Genomic DNA, 19,503 nt, shown 5'->3' with positions numbered 1-19,503 from the left:
CCCCTCAATATTTTTGAAATCCAGGTCTCGGATTATCTTTACACCTTGCCCTTTTCAGTGTGCACATAAGATTAAGTGTCCAATTTATAGACCAGCAGGGCCAACAGGGAAGATGGGAGGTGTATAGGCCAATCACATCTGAAGAGCATCACACTGGCTATCCCTTCTATATAGTGAGAAACAGCCCTCTGGACCTTATCTCTTAAGGCACATGCCAAGCTTATATCTTAAGGTGAATACCTCTATTGATGTTGGGGTTCTGATGTCAGGAAGGCAAATGGCACAGAGGCTTCCACAACAGACGTAGGGGACTTATGAGGCCAGAACTTCCTTTCCAAGACCACTCTTTCCACCCAGAGGGGAGGAAGATCCAAAACATTCTGTGGCCTGTAGGATGTAGTCTTGTGCTGGCCACAGGTTCCCCATCCTTCCTGTAGAATAATTCTCAAGCCCTTATCTGCTCCCAGAATACAATTCTCAGGGTTCCCTGGAGAAAAAGAACCAGTTCTACCCAAGCTTTAAGTCTGAGAAACAGATATACCTGTAAAGGCACAAGATGAAGTTCGTTCAGGATTCCACCACTTGGGCTCCCAGCTCACTGCTTAGTGTGGATAAACACAGCAACTTTGCATGAGTTCTGCTCACATTGCGTTTTCTTCATGTGGACTGCACATGCCATGTGGACACACTCGCCTAGGAACCAAGTTGGGATCTTTGTGGATGCCACTGAATGAGTGACCCACAGGTACGCCTGTGCAATAAGCACCCCCACAGTGCTGTTTGACTGTAAAAGTGGACACTTCCCTTCTCCCTCACCTCTGCCTTTTGCTTTGATCTCACTGATGCCTGAAAGACCTCATTTGCTTCTCTGCTTCTCCAACAGCTCAAAGGCGGCCCGCGGGAAGCCTGTGGTTGGTGGCCGGTGGAAGTGAGAGATGGTTTGTGTCCAGCCTGCAGAGACGGCAGAGCAGGATACTTCTGCGTGGGCCAGCCTTTGATCCAGCATCCCAACCCATGTGGCCCAAAGGAAAGCACCAACTCTTCCAGATTATTCAGACCAAGCCTCCTTCCAATGGCTTCACTCTGTAGAATGACTGTAGGTGTGTGTGCAGCACTGTCACGGCACGGAGCAAACACGCTGCTGTGTGGGAAAAAATGACTGTGTCACCAAAGTTAAGCATACTGTGTCTGTAAATAAAGCAAATCATGCAGCAATACCCACTTTATTTACCTGATTTCTTACAACCCATCAGGGGAAGGTATATAAACCAACAGGGGGGGTGGGGTCTCCTATTGTCACTGCTGCTTTCATAGGCCCCAGACCAGTGAATCGCTGCCTAGAGGCTAGAAGCATTTGTGTATCAGGAGCACCGTGGAAGCTGTTGTGAGTGTTTCTCTTGCCAGTAAAGAGTTAAGTATCAGACGTGTGCCTTAGTTATCTGGGACAGGCTCGTGACATTTTCACATGTATTACTGGCAAGCCAGCACAAGTCCTGCAATACTCTATGCAAATGTCCTGGTTTTGCAACCCTATAGACAGTTTGGTGTGAGAGGTTTTAAGGGGTGGGGTGATAGAGAGAGATTTATCTCTGCCGAAACATACTCTGAAGCAGGCCTAGTCAATATGGTGTCCTCCAGCTGCTCTTGGAGTTCAGCTGCCATCTTCCGTAACCATTGCGCATGCTTGTAGCAGCATACAAGAGATGCAGTCTGACAACATCTAGAAGGAAGAGTTTGGATTTGATATCCCGCTTTATCACTACTCGAAGGAGTCTCAAAGCGGCTAGCATTCTCCTTTCCCTTCCTCCCCCAAAACAAACACTCTGTGAGGTGAGTGGGGCTGAGAGACTTCAGAAAAGTGTGACTAGCCCAAGGTCACCCAGCAGCTGCATGTGGAGGAGCAGGGATGCGAACCCGGTTCACCAGATTACAAGTCTACTGCTTTTAACCACTACACCACACTGGCTCTCCCTTGGTTTCAAAGAAGCATGTGGTTCTAATGCAGCGAGAGGAATTACTGAAGATTTGTGAGTGAAACACCAAGGGAATTTGCAGGAAGCGGATTTGTCAGGCAGAAGCTCTGCTGTCAGGCGCTAATCATTCTGAATGAAGCAGGCAAAGATCAGCATAGACACCAACAGCTGTTCTCCCGCTATTGCCTCCCTAGCCAAACCAAAACTCTTGAAAAGTCCACTGCAGTACATTTCCCTTTGACTGACACAAGGTGGCACCCTGGCTTCTGTCTCTGACTTCACCTTGCCAGTGATCACACCCTGCTTTTTAACAGCCACGCCAAACTCATGGTATTGTTCAAGCCAGAGACATGCCTGCCAGTTTTCGTTTCCTCACTCTGTCCACCACTAGCGTAGCTGAATCAGCCACCTGAGTCAGCGAGTGGTGAAGCGGAGAGCACAAGCCTCAAGAGCTTGTTCAACACCCATCACTCCCAAAGGCTTCTATTCTACCTTCCTGACTAAACTAGCTAGATTAACGGTGGAACCACTTGCAGAGAAGAAAGGGGTGGATTATTTAGCCAAACTGGAGGCCCGTCCATGGTTGATTTTGGCCATATGTAGGCAGTTTGCTTGCAGAAGCTAAATAGATGGAGAGCATGAGAAAACATAAAAAGGAAAAACAGGAGAGGATCTTGAGATACCACAGGATTCCCCAAGTTGTAGTATATGGTCCATGAGCTTCATTTGGATAATTTACAATTTGAATTCTATAGGATTCTATGGTGTAATGAATGTATGGGGTTGCTTGTGCGTAAGTTGCTGCCACTCTTGGCAAGGTTGCCTGGTTAAACCTTTCCCTGGCTGGACAGCCTTCACTCCGTGGCTGTCTCAGTCGCTAGCAGAATCCGTCAGTGGGCGTTTCCTGAACTTCTTCCAGCATAAAAGTTCTTTGACGCCAAGTCTCCGCCTAGCCTCCCTGCACGGAAGTCTTCTGCGCAGGGTGGGTGTGGGCAGCGGAGGACCCGTGCTCTCTCCGCTGCTCTCCGGCGAAGAGTCCTGGAGCCACCTCTCCGAAGCCCCCCTCTGCCCCCCTTTCTCCCTGGGTCACACTGATTTCCTTCCCCAGCCGATGAGTCCCCTCTCTCCCTGCTGGGCCCTTCTCCGGCATCGCTTGGGAGCCTTGCCTCCACTCCTGGATCCGTTGTCAGTTCCCTGACATATGGTATTCAAATGTAATACAGTAAAATACAATATAAGAAATATAAGGAGCAATCAAAAGCTAGTTAACGTTATACCATATACAGCTCATTACAATTGCTATGACAGGCAGAAAGAAGTAAATAAGTGGTTTGTGAAGAACCCCATCAATTTTCAAGTGGTCCGTAGTGGTGGGGTTTGGGAACTACTGACCTAGAATAATGTTTTGAGATCTAAAGAAAGTATCTCCCATGATTTCTGTGTCCTGCTATAAACACCAGTGGTGTGAACATCTGAATATGTTCCTTAATTATGCTTTTCAACAATGCACCCCATGGTTTCCTGGCAAATTGGGTAGATATGCCAAAATATGTAGCCATTTCTGGCATCTAGGGAGAAGGAGTACAAAAATATAAATATAACTCACAAGGCACCTTCCTGAATCTAACAAAATACATCCTGGTAGAGAACCTACAAACTGAAAATCACATCTGGCAGCTATCCCACAAATGTGAATGGGTGCCGTTTGCCACCCATCTTTCTTCATTTCAGCTGATAGGAGCTGGGGATCACGAAAGAGAGGTGCTGGTGTCACACGTCAAAAGCCTATTGCATCGCATAGAAATAGGGTCAGCCCTACTGTGAGGCAAAGTTGTTGCCCCAGGTGGCAGGTGATGAGGGAGGTGACAAAGTGTTGAAAGGCAAAGCTGTGGGTGTCACATGGCCTGTCTGGCACCCTCTAAGTTAGCCTGCTGCCCTCAGATGTGGTGGAGGCTGCTGTTCCATCACCACTGTTAATTCATGGAGGATAAGGCTATCATTGACTACTAGCTGTGTTCTACCTCAACTCTTGGAGCCTGGAGGCTGGTATGTCTCTGAATGTCAGTTACTGGGAATCACAGATGGGGAGTGTACTGTTGTACTCAGATCCTTCTTGCAGTCTTCCCATAGGATGCTGGACTAGATGGGCCATTGAGCTGCTCTAGCAGGGTCTTCTATCTTCTCACGTAACTGCAAATCCAGTTGGCATCTGCACATGGAGCAGGGGAAGGTTGACCTCAGGCAGCAAAATGTCTTGGCCCAATGTCTGGAAAGTGTTCAGCTGCATGTGTATATGTGTGCAAAAGGACAAGACACAACTACTTAATCAGGGCTTTAGTAAGTGTTGGTCCCATAAGGGAAGCAACAACTCTCTTTAAATTGGGCCCTGGAGGTTATCATCTCCTGCCAAGAACGCGTTTTTGCTTTCTGAGCTCCCTGTTGGTCCTCAAGGTACAGAATCATTTGCAGAGTTTGTGGGCTGTGCAAGACAGTAGCCATTCTAGAATGCAAACAATAGTAATATCAATGTGTTTTATTAATTAGGCAATCATCTCAAAGCCAATCATAAACATAAGTAATGTTCAATGTAAGGAGGCACATTTTAGCAGAAATCAGGCATTAGTCACTGTGACCTACAGCACAACGATGCAAATATAGTGTTTAACTTTGCTTAGTCGATGCCAATTGGCAGGTAAAGAAAACAGCTCCACTGGAACCCATTCTAAAGGTGTGGGGGGAGAGCTATTAGTTTCTCAGAAGAGCACAGCTCCTGAGTCATGTGCTTTGCATGTTGTCTCTTGCCACTGTTTTGTGTAAATGTATTAAATGCAAGAAGTGCACTTTTTGTGCCTAGCTCAGGAGTCACTCAAAGAGGTGCCAGGATTTACTGTCAGTCTGGAAGGTTTCATCTGGAGAAACAACACTGCATTAGTCTGTATCTGCACAAATGTACACCCACATTCACATACCCCAAATGGAGTAAACCAGAAACAATCATTATCTCAGATTGGGTCCATGACACCACCATCCTTTCTGGCCTTAGATGTAGTCTGTGCTCATGGTCAAAATCACACATATATTTCCAAGTATTTGGGAATCTTCTGCTATTTCAGTCAGTGCAAATCATCACTGTTAAAATTTACCCTTTTCTGCTTAGAATGTTGCCACAGTCCCTCCAACCTGCACACAAGAAGCCACTTCCCCACTTGCCTGTCCCAAATGTTGACCCAAATCGCCTTGAGATTAAAAAGTCTTGTCAATTTCATAAATGTCTTATCAGGTCTTTTAAAAAACAACAGCCTAATTAGTGGCACAAACAGAACTCTGGTGTCTCTTGCTAAGTGTCAAGCCGCATACCTTCTCCTAGAACCCATGAGAATTGCTGGATCTTTGCACTCTCTTAGGATCAGGCCTGAACTTGAAGAGCCTGGGCGTGTGAGTTTTGATTGGCACAAATCCCACGAATGGCTGAACTGAAAATTCAGGAGGTGATACCTAAGGAGAGGAGATGGTACCTGGCTCTGCTTTTACACATCAACAAAGTGGTAGCTTCAACTCAACAAGCAGTGAGAAATATATACAAAAGTAATGAGAAGATTTCCTATACTGAGGTCTTCCTCCTTATCAGCTAGAAAAGCAAAGCGTACTATTCCCCATGTACCTTGGTGAGATAAGCAAGTATAGATACCCCAATACTCTTGATTACCATCAGAATAATGCTGGTTATAGTTTTAGCACTGCATATATTTTTAGTTGAGTAGATCCAGGGAACTGCAAGTCTATAGGAAGTGCAGCAGTATAACTACACCTGGATTAGTGTTGGTTACAGAGACATTGGCTGAGGAATGCATTTTTTTCAACTAATACCACAGATAATATAATGCCAGCTAATACAATGGCAGTGGTAACTGCTGGCATATTCAATGCAAATTCCATTCTTCTTGTGTTAAGTGTTATATGCACACTTTTGGTCATGAAAACATTCTCCCATTTGCCACAATTAGGATCTTTGTTCCTTTAATATTTCCACAATAGACAAGAAAAACAGCAAGTGAAACTATACTGGTCACTTTATCTCCATGCTGGAAAAAAAAAGATTTAGCTCTCAGTATAGGTGGGGAAGAAGTCAGATTCAGTTTGCATTTAAAGCCAAATTTATCACATATGCATTTTCCAAAACAATATAATAACTGAAATCTAGTCATCCTTTGAAATTTGCACTTAGCTGTATTTTGTAGTTCTCCAGCTAACAAATGCTTACAAAAATGCATATATTAAGTAAAAGCAGTGTGACTTCATGGTGATTACTGGTACCTATTTTTCTAGGAAAAAAAATCACTGAGTAAAAGTGTACATAAAAATTATGCAAGGAGGGAGCTGCAGCCCAAGATAGGAAAAGAGGTAGTAGGGAACACCTAGCTGTTCAAATCTCCAGAGCTTGATCAGCTGTACCCAAGGGTACTAAAAGAGCTTGCAGATATAATCTTGGAGCCTCTGTCTACTATCTGAGTGAATTCTTGGAGAACAGGTGAGGTCCCTGCAAACAATGGTTCACGCTTAGTAATGGTTCATCATCATCCTGGGAAAAAGTAATAAGTGGGGTGCCACAGTGTTCTGTCCTGGGCTTCTTGTTGTTCAACATCTTTATAAACGACTTGGAAGAAGGAATTGAGGAGATGCTCATCAGATTTGCAGATGCTGCAGAAGACAGAATCAGGATTCCAGATTAGCTTAACAGTTTGGAGAACTGGGCCAAAACTAACAAAATGAATTTTTATAGGGAGAAATGTAAGTTTCTACACTTTGGCAGGAAGAGCCAGCTGCACAAAGATGGAGGACACCTGGCTTGCCAGTACTACATGTGAAAAGGATCTTGGGGTCTTAGTAAACCACAAGCTTAACATGAGTCAAGAGTGTGATACAGCAGGTAATACTATTTTAGGCTGCACCAACAGAAGTATAGTGTCCCGATGAAGGGTAGTCATAGTATTGCTCTATTCTACCTTGGTCAGATCACACCTGGAGTACTGTGTCCAGTTCTGGGTACTATTATTTAAGAAAATGGAGCAAGTTTGTTTTCTCCAGCTTCAAAGGGTAGCATCTGGACCAATGGCTTCAAGTTACAGGAAAGGAGAGTCTAACTAAACATCAGGAAATCCTTCTGACAGGAAGAGCTGTTCAACAGTGGAACGGACTCCCTTGAGAGTATTTTAAGCAGAGGTTGGATGGATGCTTCGCAGGGGGTTGGACTATATGACCCTCACGGACCCTTCCAACTCTACAATTCTATGATTCTACGGTTTTGAGCCAGTCTGACCTCATGCCGATGCACCTGTGCTGTGCCAAGCTCTCTGCTCCTTTTGCCTCTCCCCCTCCTGGTACGTGGCCGCAACACACAATGTTTGAAAGCCACGAGAGCAATGCAGCCGCCTGCCCTACTGGTCATTACTGCCTCATTCAATGCCACTTCCTACACCTGCTAAAGGAATGGGACTATATGCTCTAATAGTTTACTACAGAAGCTAAATGGTTGGCTGGCAAGGTGTGCCCAGGTTCAGTCAAAGAAATGCCACAAGCAGAAGAGCAGGAACAATATGAAGCCGCCAAGTCTGGTGGTTTCTTTAGACTGGATGGGAGGCAAGTTTTGTCTGCTTCTGAGCTTCACAAAGCAAATAAAACTTCTCCCTCTCAAGAGAAGCCCTGAGAGTGCAACTTGTTTTTCTAGGCTGCATCTGAGTCACGTCTGCCTTCCCATAAGGCTTGTTGGCTGATGACAGAGATACCAAGAGATTGGTCTGCACTGATCTTTTGTTTCAGTAAAAGGTGTGGTGCGAACTCCAGGCACAGATTTGAGGAGACGCCTGGGAATAGACAGCAGGGCCAGCCCACTGCAAACTCCTCCTAAGTCTTCTGACTTTGCTACCCTTGTTCTTTGAAATTATAGTAACCCTTTAAGGCCCCGCAGTGTCACATGCCGTCATCTTTTTGCCCCTTGTTCAGATTTTGAGGGGAACTTTCTTTGCACATGAATATGGGCACACAATGCAACTCCTAGCAAGTCAAACACAGGCACACTTGCCCAGATCCAGATGCAAACATACAGCTGCATGCACACAGAGGCAGAGGCGTGGGCAGCATCTACTCTGACCCACAGCAAAAGCACGTGTACTTTTTGAAGAAAATGATATGACTTGACAATACAATACATCAAAGGTATAGCATTCAGAGCAGACATGCAGCTGATGACTATGTCTCATTTCATCAGTTGTATCATTGGCACTATAAAATATATGCTAATGGCAAGTACACAATCCCGATGCACATGAAGGCCAGGATGGCACTAGTGGTGTATGGGAGGGTGGGGAATCTGCATTTCACAGCAACTTCTAATTGTCTGTATAAAGCTGCCCTAACATGAAATTTCATGTGTTCGGTTACAACTGCCATCCTTTCTGTGCGCTTAAACCAAGGCTCAGCACCTTGCAGGCAGGACTGGCTTTGTACAACAGGAGGAAAGATAAAAATCAAAGACTGTACACTTATTCTTTATTCTTTTATAATGCATTTCATCATAGCAGGCACATCGAGCAACATATAATATAAACTGGATTATCGTCTAATGCATCAAGGTCTTTTTAAAAGTCGTTTATTTCTAATTATTAACCTCTTCTCTTTTGTAAGTGCAGCGCATTCAGTGGCCTCATTTGGGCTGATTCACGCAGCCACAAATTAGACCTGCTTTTCAGCCTATGACAAATTTGTGAATCAGTCTGCATGCAGTAATGTTTCTGAATACAAGTTGCTGGAAACCACAGGAAGGGAGAATGCTCTTGTGCTTTGATCCTGCTTGCTGGTTTCCCACAGGCATCTGGTTGTCCATGGTGAGAACAGGATGCAGGACTAGATGGGTCATTGGCCTGATCCAGCGGGCTCTACTTACGTATTCATTGATGTAAGATTGCCCTATAAGAGTTGCTAATGATCTGTTTAGCCCCACATCCTGGCTCTGAGTGTAATTGATGCTAAGTAGAGCAGAGCAAAAAATAAAATAAAATCTGGTGTCCATGGCAAAGGAAAACTGCACAATACATCAAGATGGTTGGATTTAATTTTAAATGCATTTCTGCCAGAGATTATAGATATGCTTATGAGGCAATCATCCCTTCTCATTCACCTAGCACTTTTCATCTTCAAAGCACTTTGGAAAACCAAAGCTATTAAAGGAGGCACAGCAGAAGCGGATGACTAAGTGCTGAACAAAGTGGCACACTATTCAAACTGCCTGCAACAGCCCTTTGAAGAGTCTAATAAAAATAGATATATGAACTAGATGGTGTATTGAAGGCATGGTCACTGCTTGGACAGGTATGTAACAAATTGAAGACTTTTCTCAGCTTCAAAGCTGCTACAGGGCCAAAACCACTTAGCTGGCATCCCTTATTAGTGTCGCAGCTGGGGGGAACCAGTGCTCAGGCAGTGAACACATGGCCCTGGAGAAAGCCAGCTCCATTGCAAAGCCAGTTCCGCTTATCATGAGAAAGTAACATTTTCTTCCAGGCCTGATGAAATGAGATGATGTTAAAGCTTTCCTTTGCCAAAGGGCTCTTGCTGGAGACAGTGCGACGTCTGTAGCCCATGCAATGCAAGGCACTAAAGCGCCCATCCCAAAGATTGCTGCAGACTGATACTGCCGCAATTCGAAAGCTCTTGTATTTTTAAGCCTGCTGTTTATAGCTTTGGCACCTGTTATGGTAAGGCATGTTATAGACAATCCCATAAAGCATTCAGAAAATGGGTGCTCTTCTTTTGAGGTTCACCAATCATCAAATAAAAATGCGGTTTCAAATAAGGTCGTCAGCAAACTCAGAACTTTTTACCTCAGTGATTACCAGCCTTTGAAATGAATAATTGGCTAAACAGTGACATTTAAATGGCTATTTCACCGGAACTTCGATTATGGGTGATTGGTCTGTTAGTGCTAAAGGAAGTGCAAAATAATTTACAATTAATAATACAACCCACTACATATTGGTAGAAGGAGCAATCTTTTTTCTTTCTTTCTTTTATATTTTATTTTCCAGTCTCTATTACAGCAATACACTAGAGTCAACAGCCTCAAACACAAATGCCAATCTCTCCAATAAATTTCCCGCTTATTAAAATTGACTGCACATGAATGAATCACCTAAGGTGGGACTTCTGAGTACAGTTGCATAGGATTGCCTTGTAAAGTTTGTGACTCAAGCAATTCTGAGAACTATGTCCCAGATACTCATATGTCTCTTTTCCAAAGCTTATTTGCATACTTCATCACCTTCCTGCACTCTAAAGCTTTTACTATTTTATAGTATTTTGGTAGCTCCCAGTCAAGGTCACCTTAAGATCTTCTTCAGAAGCTCTGCTCTGTGTACCTGTGCCAAGTGAAACCAGGCAGGTAACTACATAGGAGAGGGTCTTCTCAGTAGTGGCACCCCTGTTATCAAATAACCTCCCAAGAGAGGCTAATCTGACAGCAATTTCAATGCCAGATGCAGTCTTTTGTATTTGCCCAGGTCTTTTAAACTTGGGTTTTTGAAACCAATGGTAGGCCTCTGCTGTTTCAGTGTGGTTTAAACTAAATTGTATGCCCTTGTTCTTTTAGATCCATTCTTTACAATTCCCACAGCCTGGCAGGGCTTTGTAGAGTGATGGGTGGCATAGTGTGGGGGAGCGGGACATATGGGCGGTTGCCCCAGATGCAAAATTGTTAGGTAGGCATGCAAAATTTCAACACCAGGTGCTGCCTCAATACAGTGGTGTACTTCTATTTCTGGGTTCTGCTGAAAAACGGCAAACCAGGAAGTGACCTCTCCAGGCACCAGAATGACTCCTTTTTTTATCACTGCAGCTGCAGTCTCCTGGGTGACACTGACACCATTATGCAGTTGAATGTACATGCGTACTCTGTTTCTCTCCCTTCCACTCCCCCCCCCCTGCGCCGCTCTGGGCACTGGCAACCCAGGCTATGCCACCTGCTTGACAGTTTAGAATATGAAGAGGACAAAGGAAAGTGGTTTCAGAACCCTCCTGGCATTTTTCAGTACTGATAAAAATAATTATGCGTGTGTATCTGTGTTTGTGGGGAGGGGAGAGAGGGAGTGATGGTGAACTCTTTGTGCTTTCACCTCAGGTCCTTGTGACATCTGGACATGATTTTTATATTATATTATTTATTAGATTTATATCCCACCCTTCATCTAAAGATGTCAGGGCGGTTTAAGCATAAAACGTGGTTGGGCACCCCAATGGCAGCTTGGATACTGGAGGAATGACCCTGATTGTGCTATCCATCGTCACGAAAAAGAGATCCTTACATTGCCAGTCTGCCTTTTTTGGCTAATTCTGTGCGACCAAGCCCAGTCCCAGTGAAATGAACAAGTGCTGACTTCGCAAATGCTGAAGCCATCACTCTATCTCTGAGCCTTCCTTTCCCACATTCTCTTTGATTGAAGTGGAGCTGTGATTCACCTCGGAGTTGCCTCTGTGCCAAGAGCTGAGCTGAGCTGAGTCCTCTTTCTCCCTCCTGTTCCCATGCCAGTTAACCACAGCCAGAATATTAAAGTGCCTCCACAGAGCTTCTACAGGACAGGTTTCAGGGACATAAAACCCACATGGGTGTGTCTTTTGTTCTGCATCACCCCGCCCCATGATGTCATGGCTTTAGGGAGTGTAATAACAATCATCTGCTCCACCCAGGACAGTCCTTTAACCCTTGTAACTGCTGGTTCCTCCTTCTTTCTGATAATATTGAGTCATTCTCCAATCACACAGACTTAAGTGCTATTAACTCCCTTAAAAAAATATCAGACATGATTAGATGACTACCAGCACCAAAACAGTAACTAGTAGTAGCTGCAATATTGCAATATACTTTCCTGATGCAAGAGAAGAGAGGGGCTTCTACCCTAGAGCATGATAAGCAATTGCTGCCCCTGAGACTACAGTATTTACTGGAGAAGTGGTATCCGCTGTCAATCATGCCAGCAGTTTTGAAGTCATGCTGGTAAAATCAGCCATGCACAGTTGTTCTTCTAGTGCTTTGGCTAGAATGGTAGAAGCCATTCAACAATGTTATTGATTCTAGAGCACACATCCTGCTCTTGATGTAAGTGAGAAGTGACTAGCACTAAGACAGGCACAGGCAAACTTGGGCCTACAGATGTTTTTGGACTACAACTCCCATCATCCCTAGCTAACAGGACCAGTGGTCAGGGATGATGGGAATTGTAGTCTCAAAAACATCTGGAGGGTCAAGTTTTGCCTATGCCTGCACTAAGACAAGCATTACCGCAGTGCAAGGATGTGCTTGCACCATGGAGAATTTACCCTTCTTCTCCTTGCACCCCTAAATCTGTTCTAGGAGTTTCCCCAGTTCCCTAGAGCAAATCTGGGTAGGGTACAGGGCACAGGGAAGTGGGAATGAGAGGGGGAAAGTCCTGTTGTTGTGCAAGTGGAAATATTTGTGCTGATGGGACTGGCTGGCTGAATACTGTCTATTGTTCTATTGTTGAACACTCAGTTCAACCAATTAAAGGTAAATGGGGTCTCTGTAGATAGATATCTGTTGAGGACTCAGCTAGGGATCATCTGACTAAAGACCCCTGGACCCAATAATGGACAGTGGGGGCAACCTCCCCACTGCCTTGCCCCACTTGCTCTCCCTCATGGTAAGCAACGGTGACTCTGCTGTCAGGAGGTCAGGTTGTCCACTACTGCCTGGGTCCTCTTCACCATCGCTTCAGCTCAGACAACTCTGGTGGTGAAGGAGACACAGTAGATGCTACTACCTGCTTGCTATTTGGCTCTCTGCCTGGAAAGAAAGTGAGTGATAGCAATGAAGAAGAGGAGCAGCAGCAGTTGGTAGATGCAGAGAGCTGGTAGATGCAGGGAGTGGGGGTCCATGAGAAGGTCTTGCCGAATGGTCCTCCAAAGTCTGAAGCTGATACTAGAACCCATTGTCTCAGGATGGGAGTGAACATTAGTCCAAGTGCACTTGGAGAAGGAGGGAGAAGGAGGAGCGAGTTCTGCTGTAAGTGGCCAATTTTGATGCAGTATAAAGCAGCCTTCCCTAACTTGGCTGGGGTTGATAAAAGTTGTAGTCCAAAACATCTGGAGATCACCAGGTTGGGGAAGGCTGGTCTAAAGGAATAGTCTCTGTGTGCCCCAGTAGACTATGTCAGCATATGTATTGATTAAATGCCCCAGTGGGTTGTGGCCAAAAATCATAATCATAACTTTTTAACAGTTTCCTAGTTCTGAAAGCCTGAAAGCCTTGTATTTAAAAAATTCCCTGTGTAAGGTGAGTGTAACTATAAACATGAGTTAAATACTTTTGTGTGAGCTTACTTATGCTTTATGACCCTGTCCACATGTGTGCATCAGTATTAACTGCTATGTGCTTCCAAGTAAAATGCACAACACATTTCTGTTTATTGTTTATATTGCTGAACCTTCATTCAGGTTAAATCCCATGTGGTCTCATGTGTGTAACCAGGAGGTTTTATCCCCACTACTGGCTGCAGGTAAAGTTTGTGTGGGCCATTGCAGCTGACCAGGGAAGGGAACACATCCACCCTAACATATCATCTCGCTTTGATCTACCCTCCATTCAGAGTAAACCATAAATATTAGCAGGGAATTGCTTTGCCAGGTGTGCTTGAAGGTTGAGAAGACCACCCTACTGACTTATTCACCGAATAATATGATACACCTTGCAGCATTTAGTATCTTCCAACAATGTCAGCAATATCTGCTGATAAGTTTTATAGCTGGTGATTGGCAGTTGTAATCTAGATGTCAGCATCTTACCAAAATCCCAGGGTAGCCTTATTTGCATCGCTGCCCTCTAGGCTTTACTTTTAATATGGTAAAATGTTCCATATCTCTGGCCTCTTTGATGTTGTGTAATGCTTCAACCTGGCTGCAAGTCTTTACTCCATAAAAGGGCCTCAGCTGCAACTGTGGTGTGAAACAAAGCTCAAGGGGTCATCTTCCAGCTCCTTATTATTCCTGGATAAAAGCATCAACAGGATTAAGGCTATATTCACACCATACATTTGAAGCACTGTGAGACAACTTTAAACAGTTATGGCTTCCCCCAAAGTATTCTGGGAGCTGTACCTTGTTAAGGGTGCTGAGAGTTGTTAGGAGACCCTTACTGCACACACAGAACTACAATCTCAGAGCTCCCTGTGAAGAGAGATTGACTGTTAAGCCACATAACAAACTACAGCTCCCAGAATTCTTTGGGGGAAGCCATGACCATTTAAAGTGGTATCATGGTGCTTTAAATATATGGTGTAATGTGGCCTAAGAATGACAGGGAATTAGATGGAATTCTCCATAGATAGCTCCTCTTAGGAAAGCGCTAGGGACAACTGTGCTGATTTCTAGCTGGTTGGCATATTCTTTTCTACTTGGGTACTACTATTCCAGTTTTACAGTAGCTTTTTGAAGTTTTGTGGCCATGATTTATGTGGGCAATTACTTCATTCCAAAGTATAAAAATGTCACTCTGCTTAAACTTTCCTGAGAATCTGCTGCGAGCTATAAAAGGTTTGCCTTTGGCTATCTTGACTTTATTTCAAACGATGAAGTGACTTAATTTCATACAACAGCAGACCTTTGTACCTGCCTGTGCTTACAAAGGGAAAATGAGGCACAGTGACGTGCATTCTGCTGCAGCCAATGGCATAAGCAAACATTAAAAGATTAGGCATCTTTATTGCTGTTTTTGACAGCCCTTGTCTAATAGATATGCCAGATAACATCAACACAGCACACAGAAAAGCAGCCAGTATTTATTTCTATGGGAAATTGCAGATTTAGTATTTAGCCCCCATGTTAAATTTCTTTGGGACAGTGATTAGAATAAATGGATTTCAAGGTTCAGAGGGTCTATTACAGTAATTTATTCTTTTTTTAAAAAAAATACATGATCTTTATTAAACTGTTCATATTACAACAGCAGACTGAAATATCACATATGTACATGGAAACTTCCATTTTATTTTATTATCAATACCTTTCAGTGCACAGTCTGGGAGCCATCTCCACACTCCATGACTTCCTGTAAAGTACCAGATGGTGTCCCTCAAACATGTTCTTCTGTCATATCTCGTGTTCATCTGGTGGGCCTGCACGGCTTTCTCTGTCCCAGATAGCAGATTTCAATTAAGGAATCTTGTTTAACCACTCCCCTCAGCCAACTGATGTGATGTGTCAGCTTCTTTGATATGCTACATGACAGATCCTGCCATGTCACCTTTGAGCAGTGATCTAGTGTCGAGAAATCTCCATTCATGTTGTGGCTCGCAGAAAAGCCACTAGGGGTATGTACTTATTAGCAGCTTGGAACACAGCAAGGCCATTCCCCACCCCCACCCCCCAATTGCATTTCAAGATGTATTTGCAGCACTGCCCACATTAGAGAGGGTGTTGATTATGATGTCACCCATTGGGCATGATGTTTTTGGTCCCCCTGCTGCAATCCCCCCCCCAAACTCTTATTCATTAAGCTGTCATTTGTCCGTGTAAGTTCACCTGTGGGTGGGTGATGGCTGTTAGGGTATATTCATGTTATCACTTTCTCTGCATCCAGTTTTCTAGTTGGACTGAAGCGAGTTTGAGGGGGGAAATACATCAAACTGCAGTCTTTGTCAATGAGCTACCAGGATCATTCTGGCTAATGCCATGTGAATGCAGCTTCAGAAACTAGCAGTGGGAGTGCAGTGGATGTAGAGAAAGCTGTAATGGGAATGTAGCCTAAATCTTTATAGGGTATCTGTTCTGCAAATTCCTAATACATTCACAATAATACAAGCCACATTTTTAAAATATGAAATGGATACATTCATTGACACAAAGTGAGACCTATGTTGAATATTTAGTTCAAGAAGTGAATATGAACTATGTTTCTCCATATCAGTCAGGGCTAGCATACTTGCTGTATACAGACACTTAGAAAGGATTTAAAAGTTTCATGCTTCAGTGCTAAAGCTCACCAACAAAGCAATGATATCTGATTATTAAGCGTCAGACTCAAACTGTCATGGAAGAGAAGATCTGATATGACTGTGAACTAGATATTAAGCAAAAATAACCTCCAACGATATAATCCAGGCACCTGCATGCTTCAAAAACTCTAGATCTAAACTTTTAATCACAAAGCTTCATTTAGTATCATATGGCAAAGGATTAACCAGTGCAATTTGGTGGTGTTAAAAGGAATTCTGTAACGGCATATAAGTATAAAATGAAACAACTTAGAAATGAAACAAAATACCTAACATATGCCTTTGCAAAGAAAGAAAGAAAGAAAGAAAGAGGGAAAGAAAGAAAGACAATTAGATGGTTTTAGCCTGGGGATGATGTATAATTTACAGAGAAGACACAAGAAGGGCCTAGCTTAGAAAACGATGCAAGCGTACCTGATCATTTTGTATTACTTAATTTTGCATTACATAGGTATAGGACCTATGGTTGGTCTGAAATTCCAGCCAATTTCTCTTGGGCTCTAGTGCTTCTGTGGCAACTACATTGTTTCTTTTTTAAGGGGAGTGGGATTTCTAACACTCTGCTGTGTCAACACACTTGCATCTCCCTTTGAAATTGTGAGATCCTCATGGCATCTGCTTCACCGCAAGAGGCATGCAGCTGCAGGTTCCAAGCTTTGGTGTAGCGTCAGGCCTATTATCCCCTCCTATCCTTGGAGTGAAACCAGATGCAATCGGGAAAGCAGGGCAGCCAATAGGAGCAGAGGACTATTCATTTCTTACATTAATTTATGTTTTCATATGCAGTTGTTTCATCTGGTCATGTCTCCACAAGCTGCTACTGTCTGCAAGCCAGTTTGGTAAGGGAAAAATAAAACCACCTTCTCAAAAGATGCCAATGCTGCAGTTTCTTATCATGGGTATCTAATTCCTTCCACCACTCCCTGCTCAGATGAAGGAGTGTGGTTAACATTTGCAAGTGTCTATATGGAGCTTTTTTCTCTGAATAGCTACTGCAGATCTTCAACTGATGCTACTGGTAGCACCAGTCAATGTTGGTAAAGCTGTATTTAAATGGCAGCCCTGGGAAGAAACCAACAGCCTCCCGTCATCACCAGGTATACCATATCGCAGGCCTTGGGTTCTCCAAATGAAAGTCAGGCCCAAAGTGCAACATTGCAACTTGAAGAGCAAGTGTTTTGCTTTAAACGTGCACAATCCAGAGTGAGATGAGATCACTGTGGCTGCTCCCGCCCATTTGTCTGGCCACCCTTCTGCCTGCAGAGAGGGTTTGCTTTACTGCAGGCAGAGGAGGAGGGTGGAGACCATGACAAGCAGAGGGATGGGCAAGAGCTATCTCCTTTCTCACTTAACTGGTGCACTGAAATGGAAAATCCTCATTCTCTAGATAGCAATTGGGCAACCCTAAGACAAGCATCTTGACCAGACAAAAAGAAATTGCTAGGTGAGGTGCAAGATACTTCCAGACTCCCTCCTCCAGCTCATCATTTAGATTTCTCTTCGCTGCTCCAAGAGAGTGTAGAACTATTCCTCCGTGTTTTAGTTTTTGTTTTTATATGTACTTTTTATTAAGTTTTCTGTTATATAATTTCAAATAAACATTTTACATACTTTAAAATATCCAATGACTTCCCTTCTTCTCTTTCCATGGTTCATTTTGCATATCTTAGGTAAAGGTAAAGGTACCCCTGCCCGTACGGGCCAGTCTTGACAGACTCTAGGGTTGTGCGCTCATCTCACTCTAGAGGCCGGGAGCCAGCGCTGTCCGCAGACACTTCCGGGTCACGTGGCCAGCGTGACAAGCTGCATCTGGCGAGCCAGAGCCGCACACGGAAACGCCGTTTACCTTCCCGCTAGTAAGCGGTCCCTATTTATCTACTTGCACCCGGGGGTGCTTTCGAACTGCTAGGTTGGCAGGCGCTGGGACCGAGCAACGGGAGCGCACCCCGCTGCGGGGATTCGAACCGCCGACCATGCGATTGGCAAGTCCTAGGCGCTGAGGTTTAACCCACAGCGCCACCCGCGTCCCTTTGCATATCTTACCTCCCTGCATATTTTACAATAACTATTCCAATGGGTTCTCCATCAAAAATTACTTACTCTGTTGAATTTATCTTAATGCCGCCAGCGTTTTCAGCTGTACACAGTTATTTTCCATATATTCAATAAACTTTTTCCAATCTTCTCTTCCTTAAAAGTATGTTCTTCTTATTCTATATGTTAAATGTGCAAGTTGTGCATATTCTGTCAACTTAAGTTGCCAATCTTCTTTAGTTGAGACCTCGCTCACTTTCCATTTTGGAACTAACAAAACACAGGCTGCACTTGCTGTATACATAAAAAACCTTTTTTGACACTTGGGGATTTCAGTCTGGGTTATCCCCCAGGAGAAAGGACTGTGGTTTGGGCAGGGGGAAAGTAATTTTAAACATTTCCCCCAGTTCATTATAAATCATTTTCCAATACTCTTTTACCTTTTTACATGTCCATGTTCTTCCATGTTTTTGAATTAGTCCAACTCTAAGAATATGCACTATCCTTAAGAAAACAGTCTTTTTTTTAAGCTGATCCACAAGGCTGGGAGTCCAAGAATAACCATCCTTCTTAAGGAGTTCAGTTGCTGAAACACACCACTGGCTTGTGAGAATGCATTTATGCCCTGATGGAGAAGCAGGATAGATAGCAGCTCCTAGAAGTGCAGTGCTGTGATCTATAGTGAGACTGAGGCATGTCCTCACCTACTACCATAGTTCTCCTGCTTCTGTCTTTCATTAAAGCTACACAAAGCTGATGGCACATAATAGGAAATATGTTTTGAGATCTTTAGAAGAAAGGACAGTGTTCCACTAACTGTAGAATGAAGAAAACTGAATTATTCAAGTAAGTTGCTTTATTTATCAATATATTTGGTGGCTGACAGAAGCAAAGTAAGCACAAAAGCCAAGGTGAAAAGTTAAAAGATCTCCCAACTCTTTATTGATTTCAGATGTTCCAATGAAGCAAATACACATACAGTACAGGAAAAAAACAAAGTTGACATGGGATTCTTGTACATATATATTACAGAATACTTTGTATAGCTGGGTTAGTGATATGGGTGGTAATAAAAGGTAGTAAATTAAGACAACAGAGGAGTAAGCTTGAAAAAGTTCATTTCTTCTAGTTGTGCCCATGAGCCTTCTGAAATGATGAATTGGACATCCAAGACATCCTTTGACTAGCATTTTAGAATGCATAAAACAAAGCAAGCCCCAATAAGGAAAGCACTTTTTGCTATCTTGAGGTCATAACAGGCTCTAGCATTTATTTACATGACTCATGTCCTATGCAAACATCAGCCTGTTGCATCTTGCTTCTCATGTGGCAGGGCCAAAAGAAATGTTCAGCCCATCCTCGCAAATAATATTCTATCCATCCATTCCATGCTAGCAAATGATATATACACTGGAGCCATTTCTCTCTGGATAATAAGTTAG

General features: G+C 43.6%; 1 protein-coding gene across 1 annotated transcript in view; it reads left to right on the top strand.

Annotated features, from left to right (window-relative positions):
- Positions 1-1,215, top strand: part of TNNT2 (troponin T2, cardiac type) — a 29,752-nt gene extending 28,537 nt beyond the window's left edge. Inside the window, exon 14 of the mRNA XM_083617623.1 lies at positions 884-1,215. The gene's annotated coding sequence lies outside the window, so the exon portion shown is untranslated. The remainder of the gene's footprint in view (positions 1-883) is intronic.
- Positions 1,216-19,503: the final 18,288 nt, after the last annotated feature.

Source organism: Podarcis filfolensis (genome assembly GCF_964270895.1).
Source record: "Podarcis filfolensis genome assembly, chromosome: 6".
In the NCBI taxonomy this organism is placed as follows: domain Eukaryota; kingdom Metazoa; phylum Chordata; class Lepidosauria; order Squamata; family Lacertidae; genus Podarcis; species Podarcis filfolensis.
This window is presented reverse-complemented; position numbering and strand designations above follow the sequence as displayed.